Here is a 10,803-nt window from a genome sequence, read left to right on the forward strand (position 1 = left end):
GCAAATCCATCTAACATTCTTTCGAAGTTGAATCATTTTAGAAGAATATGACATATGTGTTGTATGTCTTCATTGCAGTCGTGTTCTTGGGTATTCGTTTAATTATCTCTAGATGTAGGTGGCTTTATCAGGATGGGTTTTGATTTCTTAGCATGTAAGCCATCGTGTTTTTGAATTAAAACCCATCGGCTCCTAACTTAAAAAAACACACACACAGCTCTCATAAAGTAAAACAAAATCATTGTACTCTTTACTTTATCTGATCATGTAAGATTATGCACATCTTTAAAATAAAAGGTAATCTATTGACTTCATCGTTTATCTTTATTGCTAAATGGTGCTGTGTTGAAGGTTTGCAGAAAGCCCTGTATGCGATTTCTTTCGCTATTATCCGACTCTAAACATACGTTACATATTATAACCTGTAAAGAAGCAGTTAAATAAACGAACTGAAAGTATTGGTTCAACTAAAAATGGTCCAAACTATTTTACAAAATATCACATAAACGCGTGTTTATAGGCTACGGTCCAGCGCTATTTTGTGGCGTGGTGAAAGAAACATGATTCTATTGCTAATGCTTCAGCACTTAATGCCTGTATTGCCAGTAACGGGTAAAAGGTACCTCGGAGAGATTGCAAATATTCTATTAGACTCCAATCAGGGAGTCTTTGGAGACAAGGATCTGTCCCAGGAGCTCCAGGCTGCCAGATGTCAAAGCTCGGCGCTCTTACACTGTCAGCCAGGAGTCTCTTCCAGTATATACGTACAACCAAATTTGCAGCACCTCGAATGCACAAGAAAGTAAGATGTATAATGAAACAAGTAAAAACAAACAAATAAAAAAAATACAAGCGGCGGGGGTTTATGCAATTTAGATCTTTTAAGTATGGCAAGTTGTTAGAGTAGGGTCCGGAGACCAGGGAATCAATGCCACCTAGAGTCGGCTTCGAAAGGTTTTGCGTTGTGCCACTGTAACTAAAAGGCAGCGTAATTTTACCAAATCAAACAATCCGTCACATTTTCAGTGTAGTTTTGAGAGTTATGCTCCACACAGCGTTATCCAGTGTGCATATGAAATTGGCTATCTTTTATTGTTGGGAATGCAGTGGCTGTTTCCAGGAGTAGAGTATTTACTAACAATATCACTATTCATGTTGGATGGTTTCAAGTAATGCCAAATGATAATAGGATTAGTACGTTCGGTTCAGAATTACTTTATTTACCCTTTATTCCCCTGTAGACTAATTAAACATTGAACTACACCAGAGCACGCAATTCCCCATAGCAAGACTCCGTTGGTACCTGCAAATGTACTATGTTCATAACATGGTTAGAAAAAGAATGACCATTCACTATTCAACATATTATCTAAACAAATTATTTGAAGTTAAATATTGCTTTGAAGGGAACATTAAGTTGTTAATTGAGCGATAGCGGAATTGATCTGAAGGCTTGCTGGTAGTGAGCGAGTGCTGGGAGGCGGGCCCCAAAGTCAGTATTAGTTCAAATGGAATGTGTCTCAGACTGAATCTTTCTCATAAGAACAGATGATGCTGCAGCATGTTCTTTCCTTTCTATTAAGCAGGCACCACCAAAAGCGTGATTGATATCCGTAAAACTGGAAGCAGTCCACTTTGCGTGCATGCTCATATCTACGGGATTATTTAATCGGTTCACCTAACCAGTGTTTATACCTATTTCAAGTTTTACCGTTCAGTGACCCAAATGATTCCAACTTGATCTTCGAGCCATTAACAGATACATTGACATGTAAGTGTAAATAGTTACAATTAATTTTTACAATCGCTTGAATACAGTGGTTGTATTTCATTTGAGTTATGTTAATCAGGAGCCGTGCTACGCGTTGCGGCTCACGACCCCCTTGTTAGGCTTTGTTACACACTGCCGCATTTGTTGATTGACGAAGGAAGAGTAGTAAAAATAAACACATGCTGATCTCATTTTATACAGTCGACATATAAAAATGAGCACATGTTTTAAAACGTGTATCAATTTGACTATAATGAAATGGAGAATTTATTTTTTTATTCCACAATATAACCTGCTTATTCCGGATTCATTCATAAAAGGGAAAGAAATACGTTTTAGTTTGTTTGCATTTCAAAGAGTACAGTATAGGTTTCGGATATGGCTTTGTTAAATATTTTCATCTGCCCTGAATACTGATAAAAAAACATAGTACAAATGTACAGATTAGCCAGTCTCTAACGGATATTTCTATGGTTTCATCTAAAGTTGCAAAACTACTACCTTTCCAGATACTAAGAGGCCCAGGAGTGATTATCAGTTAAATATAATGAATCGTGTTCACAATGCATACACAACAAGTGACAGCTGTGGGCAGTAAAAAGGACTCGCATCTTGTTAATTACATCAGAGGAAAAACGCTTTTACGGAAAGGTGTAAAAGTTCCAATTGAAAGGACATAAAACGTAACTGTGTATTTCCAGTTATCCTCCCAATGTCCATTACAGAGCTGAATCTCTCCATTTATCCTGTGGATAATGAATCGCCACATTGTACATGACAAGGAAAGACCTGGGCAACAAACAGGAGAACATCTGCAGATGCTGGAGATCCAAGCAACAGTAACTAAGACTTGAGCAACAACGACTAATGCCTACTAATAACTATGTCATCTACAACTTTTTTAAAGCTTCATTATTCTGAATGAGTGATTATCTTTATAATACCTTGAAAAGCCATGACACACATCCATATTTGAACCTGATGGCATAAGGAAGAAATTATTTAAATCGCCTTCTTTAAGTGACGGACGTACAATTGCATTTAACTTCCCAACTTTTTCTGAAACATGAAACATTCGTACTCGCCTTGAGGTAATATGGGCAATATGAAGGCAAAATGACAAATATTAGACGGATTGGGACTTCAGAAGTCTGGTAAAAAGAGTTGCAGTTCGAAACTTAGTTATATCAGCAATTATTTTGGGGTGGCACCATCACAGATTCCCCCCCCCCCCCCATCCCCAATCGGCTATTGTTTTCTTATTTTGCAATCGACTGTTTATATTGTCATGTCTTCTGTTTTTATTTGTGGCGAGGGAGGAGTAAAAAACGCCTGCATTTTAAATATTGGGTTGTTAACACTGATGAGTTTGAAATACTGTACTAAAACTATAAATAATGCTTAATCGTTATTGATCAAATCTGTCTGAGGCCTACAACCCTGAATGCAACAATAATAACCGAAATGCCAAGAAAATAATTCAAATTAATCAGGCATATACAAGTGCCATCATAAGGTGGGAGGCGGAGATGTAGTTTATGTCAAATTAACCGCTGAACAGGCAGCGGGAGAAGAATCTAAACTTTACCTCGCCCTCTAAATGAGTCATTCACTAAAAGGCTATTACGGGGATTAATAAATTACACAGCGAAAAGCGAAATCCAGATAATTACAACGAATAAGTAAGTAATCATTAGTTATCTGAGCTAATTACTCTGGGTCACAGAGAGTTGGAATTTGAAATCCTCACCGGGAATTAAAATTAACTTTGCATAGTGCGCGTCTCTGCTTGACATCCTCAATCTAGTCACATGTCAGCTCCCGAGTGAGGAAATTCTCCGTTAATTTAAGAGGGAGGAGGAATCTGAATGAGAGTACTGCGAACTGGGATTGCATTTAGTTCCCTTCATGTTTTCATTTCCAACATTGGTTGGATGTTTTCAAATCAAAATATGCCTGCGTTTATTTATCATTTCAATGGAAGACTAAGGATTTCCATTTTGACAGTATACCGGCTTATATTAAACAGGACATTCCGAACACATTAAATCACGCAAATGGAACATAATTTTATTAGCGTGGAACATCTCGTGTTTCCAATATTACATACGTTGTATTGTTCTTGATTAATAATTTTCATGGAAGGAATATAATGCCCAATGCCTGCGTGAGTTGCTGTGATCTCTGCAATCCATAATTAGGGAAGATATTTTTTTCTTCAATAACGAAGGATTTTTTTTAAAAAATGACGATATTCGTTGGTACTGATAAAAATTTAATGAAGTCTGGGATCGGTGGAACACTGCCTTGGGACGCAAGAGAATATTTTAACTGTACATTTACAGCAACCGTCTGTCTTCAAAGACGTGACAGCATTTAATCTTGAATTAACAGAACTATAGAATAAAAGTTGAAATTTTACAGGCCTCCCAAATACGTTATCTTTAGAAATGAAACCCAGACGCTATTTTGGAATGTTTGTCCCCTAGCAGCTCTAAACCGCCACACATTAGGTCTCCAATTACCTTTTCGTTAATAATAAATGGCGTTGGTATAGAGGTGGCATTATATCGTGCTTTTGGAAGTTTTAAAAAAATACGTTAATGCAATATTAATCGGTTGTAGTGATATAAGAATGAGTGGTGTTTTTTTTCAACCAGAAATCAACGGGCATGGGACGCGAGTGAAGCGGAAAAACGTCCATTGTGTAATTGTATTTTAAGCAATGCTTTTTGGGTGAGTAGATAAAATAATACTGTGCATTCAAAGAAAAAATCGGAATTGGCGTGGGATCATCGCGGTAGTATTTAATGCTAATACATTTTACCTCTTCTATATACGCATTAAACTAAAGGGTTTAACGTTCCGGAAATAAATACGGATCGACCTTCAAGATTATACGTATTTATAAGTAGCGAGTACGAATGAATAGGAAGTCAACCAATATTGCAGTCCAACGTGGATATTTAAACTGACAGGTTGTATGCATTAATGACTACTTTGTGCAAAATCTCTTAAGATAGCGCGTAGAAACACCTTCTTAGGTACGCAATTTAAACAATACACAGTCTAACAAGACTACCAAATGATAACGATCTTTTAAAAAAGCAAAATAACAGACATCTAAATCGTGACTTGGAGGAATATCACGCCCATTCTAATCCAAAGGAGGTACCTTCCTGTTATTCCATGGAGTATTTGTTTTGTTTAATCGAGTAGGTGACCTTTAATACATGATTCCTATGATTGGAGTACAGTTGTAATGATCCAGCTAGAGTTGTAAATCTGTTCCTTCTGCAACGTTATAATTTTTACCATTTGAAAAAAAAGCATCTGCAATTGTTGTTCCAGTAGGTATGCAGAGAATGTATACAGCCTCACGTTAATCTTAAACCCGTTTTCGCAATTTTCCAAGGACAGCTCATTTCAATACCATATTTTAGCTTCCGGGGTATTTCGCAAAGGATTTATTTACAAACTGTAGCCTAATATAACCGCATCAAATGAATAATCAAAGAAGTCTCGTCTCCAGGTCACTTTAGTTTGTCAACTGTTATAATATGCTCACATTTATATGCTCAGATATACTCGTTCTCACATTTTTCCCAAATTTTGTCCAGATTACCTATCTGTATGTCTGTTTATCTGTCTGTCTGTCTGTCTATTCTTTCCTTATTGTCACTTCCTTTGCTGAGATGGGCATGCATCTGCCGTGCACCTTTATGCCTGTCCGAGCTTTTCCCTTGTGAATTTTCCGCACCGCGTTCATGTGTCTTTTGAACAATACCTTCCATGTTGTCGGCGGGCCCTCAGTTTCTGAGACAACAACACATTTCTCTCCTTGCAACGCGATATTTGCCGGTTATTTCACAGGAATTGTATCACCGTTTCTGGACACTGTAGGAAAATAAACAAATAAAACAGAACACTTAATACCGCTGAACACAATAGTGATTCAGATTGTATATTTAAAGTCACCTGGAAGTTTTTACCATGAAACCAGAATTATAGTTTGGGTCTTTAATGTTTCTGTATACTTAATGTATACATAAAGTATTTGAATTTCGCCCCTATAGAATGTAAAGTGTACCACTGACAATCTGGGGAGGTCAGTGAAAGAATGTTTTCATCAAGATCAGTCTAATAAAATGAAAACAAACTAAGTATTTCCTATTAGTTTTCAACAAATATGGTATGGGGGTGGAGCTTAGCATGAGATGATATAGTTGAATTGCACCGCTATTGATGTCTGCACCCTGACATGTTTATGATTGAATGCTTTTATCGGTTATATTCACTGTTTCAGTATTTGATGATGATCAGAGTTTTGTCAACTAAATAATATCTATATTTGAGGGGCTACATAAATATTTATATGTTAAAATACGAGATATAAACAAGTTTACTATTACGTTTAAAGGCAACACTGCATTATTGGTGTCTGGTCGAATTTAGGTCGGGAATTTAATTGGTAGCAAGTGCTAATAAGCTAGAAAAGAAACAGCGTTATTTGACCCACGCTTTCGATTATCTCCCTAAATGTCACGTTCAGTATTTTACTTTATAAACACCATCTGATCAACAAGTCCATTGCAGTGTAAACGCTATAAATGTTCATTTCAGATGATGATCAACTACAGGCAGAATCTGCTTTTTTATTCAATGAACCCGATGTTAAATAGATTTTTAATTTTGAATAAAAGACGCTGATACACGTGCTCAGGACCGATCCGGATATGAATCTTAGTACAGACAATGTTTACCTTTGAAATTGTGTTTTATAAATTGCGCCGAAAAGTAGATCAAGACCAACACGAATACTGTATTGCCAAGTAACAATGCACTACCCCCTCCATACGTCAGAATGACTGAACAGTGCACATTTCCTGAAATGTCCCACTGCATCTATGGAAATCTGTTCCAAAAAAAAAAATCAATCCAACGGCGGATGTAAGGTCTGATCTCCAACATATATATGTTTGAAGAGATAAAATATTCGCGCTTTTAATTCATCCTTCCCTTCCACTGCGTGGTTTGTAATCATAATCAATAAATACATCGTAATTCGATAAGAAGAATTATTTTATAAATTGTGGAACTACCATTTTTCATATCCAACGTTACAAATGGATAAAGTACTAACCTTTATCGCTCCATTCCGGACTCTTCTATAGAATTATAACAGCTAACACATTAATATAGTTTCAGATCAATATAGGTACAGCCTGCCTAGAATATTCAGTGCAACTTAACAGCACCCATAAAGACGTACAGTCTACAACAAGAAGCAAACACCGTCAGGATTACTATAATGTTCCACAACATGTATTTTCAAAGCTACTTGGGATTGTCTTTGAAAAGAGCAAGGGATCATCATAATTTAAATTAGGATTTGATTTGTGCATGGGTGTATATTCTGTATTGAGTGTATATTGTGCAGCTCCTTGTCAGCTACTCTGCCGCAGATCTATTAATCATTTCCACAAGGAGTGCCAGTATGTCAGCGCTTTACTCGCTCCTCAGTTTATACAGAACGGTATCATTTACATAAAGTCCTTTAGGCAAATAACTGTTGGGTCTCTAATTTATATCTGATCGAAAATTAGCCGTCATTATGCGCTCCATTAGCACTGTCTTTAATGTGGTTCTAAGCACCATTTGTCAAGGCGCTTGTTAATATCCTTCAAGTCTTTAAACTTGAGAGCTCATTAAAGTGTGGGCCCCATTATTGATGTCATTTAGATGAGAGTTTGGACGAATGACTCGATACACTGTCTTTTCTAAAACCTCCATAGCATATGCAGTTCATAGACAGAAATACAGCGAAGAGTGCAAAATTGCTGCGAGATTCAGAAAGTAATTTTAAAAGAAGTTAATACATTTTATTCTACCTTTCTTTGAACTATATTATATTTATTTATCAAAAGAAATGCTCTCTTTGCCGCAACAGGTATAGATATCCAAGCTGTATGAATTCCAGTTTTTGCAAATAATTTGCTTTTCTTATTGCATTTTCGGTATGATTCCTAATAAATTGTACGAGAACTTTGAAGATCGCGGGAGGGACTGAAAATAAAAGCAAGTTAATTTGGTACTCAATATGGTGCCTATGCACATAAAAGCAATGGATTATTTAGCTGGACACGCTTTCGTGACACCTTTGTAGATTGTGGCAAATAGCTCATAATAAAATTGTCATTAATTTCTCAGAAAGCAATCCACAAATTCATTTGATGTGAATTGAATCTGCCTAGGTTCATCTGACTCACAGCCTATTTTCTAGTTGGCTCTGTTGGTAAGTATTAATGTTTGTGAAGACACATCTCCCGCCTTCCCGGGCTCCCTTTGTTATTTCCAGTTGTTCCTCCCATTTCTGAAATGTGCGCAGCGGGGCCCTTTCTGGCTGTAACTGGGAAATCGTCCCTGGATGGTTGCTGGTTGCTCAGCGATTACTCAACGCGGAGAAGCCCAAAGAGCTGCGTGACGGACAGCAGAACTGCTCCCATTTGATGATTAAGTTGCTCTCGCTTAATTACGTCGACATTATTACATTATCTATCAGTTGCTCATATGGCAACACAAAGGACAATAAATTATCACCGACAATTGGAAAGAATCCATATATTAATTTGGACCCCGGTGTCATCACGCAGCACACTGAATTTACTGACAGATACACATTACCTCAACAGGACAATCACGCACCCTTTCACCCACTGGCAAAAGATACACGTTCACAGACATGACTGCTCAGAATAGCCAACATGGATACGATGAATACCGACATCTGGCGATGACAGTACAATTAAAAATCATATAGTAGAAACATATTTTGTCATAATTTAAAAACGAATCCAACTGACGAAATATGACTGATCCCTAAAACACATTATAGAAGGCATCTCAAATGTTTGGTTAATTCAGCAATAGATTCCACTTATGTAAACTGCCTAACTTTGAAGAATTTTACTCATTTGGATATATTCCAATCTAATGTATATATCAAGTCAAAAGGTGGAGAAAGTTGCAAAACAGACTTGGAAAGACATACTTTTAATCTCCGCCGCCCGCCCTATAACATAATTTGTATGTTAATCCAACATATGAATGAAATGGTTCATGTTTACTTTCTTTACTCTTAAGGCACTCAAGAATGAAAATGAAACAAAACAGACGCACCGTTTTTTAACTATGCATTGATCTTATGAGAGAGGCGGGGTTGGAGAGCATTGCTCTTTAACCCGTCGTAATTTTGTTTCTTATTAATGCAATTAAGATTTTCCATTAATAAGACAGAGATAGGACCTTATTGGAGCTGAATTATGCCTCATTAAACGAAAAATTCCGAACATTATACAGCGCTATCACGTTAAGTGGGATGCACTTGGTATTAGATTAACTCAATAAATGGTTGCACACACTAAAAGGAATATTAAGCTACAAAATTAATGTAACTAGAGATAAGGTGAAAGCCACAGGAGATAAAATACTCTGATTAAAGATGAAATCACAGCCAAGCTATCTGGACTAGATAGCGAGATCCTCTCAAACGGTTAGTTATAAGAACATTCTCCTTCAATTAAATGGAGTACCCCTTCTTTATATAATCCCATGCGTAGTCAATAACCTAACGGCACAATATGACTTCTAATGGCTAATTTATTGAAAGGACATCTATAGGTCATTACAGCAGCAAACACTGGAAGATAGCAAATATGAGAACCTTTATTGTTATGGAAATCTCCGGTTCCCTTGTTTTTACGTGTTCCTTTAGGCTATAGTAATAAACAGAGTAATTAGAATGCTAAAGACAGATGTAAATAAAAAAAAACATGCTGTGCTGATGGATGAGTCGCTGGGTCAGGCCCTCATCAAACAGCCCAGTTGGTAGCAAATGATCCTCTCCATGCCAATGGCCTTGGGCAAAAGCAGAGGACAGCGAAGGGGATGGGGAAGAGACACTGGGCAGGACTTTTTAGGCAATAATTACATCAAAATGTCACCGCATCTGAATGGTAGGCGGAAGAGCAATCAGACGAACGGGCTATGTAGCGTTATTTATTATTTCGGCAGGGTATTCACCTCTTGTAACTCACATTTCTTTTTTCGCTCATTCCTGTTCTCTAAATGGTTCAGAAAACATGTCTATAAACGTAATATTATATTATGAAGGATTCCCCTTATTATAGATATATCGCCGGTAATCATTGCTATCGCGACTTTGTAATTCTTTTCTTTATTTTTATTTATTTTGCACCTGTCTATTATACACTCTTCGTACTGTCTACTTGTGTATGCTTATGCCCACATCGGGTTTCATTGGAATTTTTTAAATAACTGGGATGCAATTAGTTGACGAGATGTTTTAGTAAAATAAGCAATTGATCTTGCTTTATAATTATTTATTAAAATATTTTTATTGATTTCAACGCGGAACTATCACACTGAAGTGCAAGTTCGCTAATACTGAGTTTGACATGATGAGATTGAGAACAAAGAGCAGACAATTTTCCTACCGCCACTGAAGCCATCTACGCATTTTCATTATTTACAAGAACATCGATAGTTCGCATCTCCTTGGCCGGCCAAGCTTGTCTATGTTTGTTGTCTACTTATTTCCCTCTAAAAAGTTGGCAGGTATCTTGGAAGTTAACTCTTACTTAAGTGTTCCAAGGAGATTTTGTAGACACTGAAGGACCCATTATCCTCCCAATCATGTTGTCAGACAAAAACAAAAGCAGGCGGATTTTAGAGAGCTAATCAAATTGTTTAAACGTGGACTTCGCACGCAACTGTGATAACAAATCGATACAATTTTGGAATTCAGTCCTGACGGGTCTCGGCCCGAAACGTCGACATGACTTCTCCCTACAGATACTGCCTGACCTGCTGTGTTCCACCAGCATTTTGTGGGTGTTGCTTGAATTTCCAGCATCTGCAGATTTCCTCGTGTTTGCAATTTTGGAAATATATTTTAAAAGTAGTAACAATATATTTTGAAGAATTCTGCCAGAATCCCCAATGTTTGGCTT

Source organism: Hypanus sabinus, chromosome 3 (assembly GCF_030144855.1).
Source record: "Hypanus sabinus isolate sHypSab1 chromosome 3, sHypSab1.hap1, whole genome shotgun sequence".
Classification (NCBI taxonomy): Eukaryota; Metazoa; Chordata; class Chondrichthyes; order Myliobatiformes; family Dasyatidae; genus Hypanus; species Hypanus sabinus.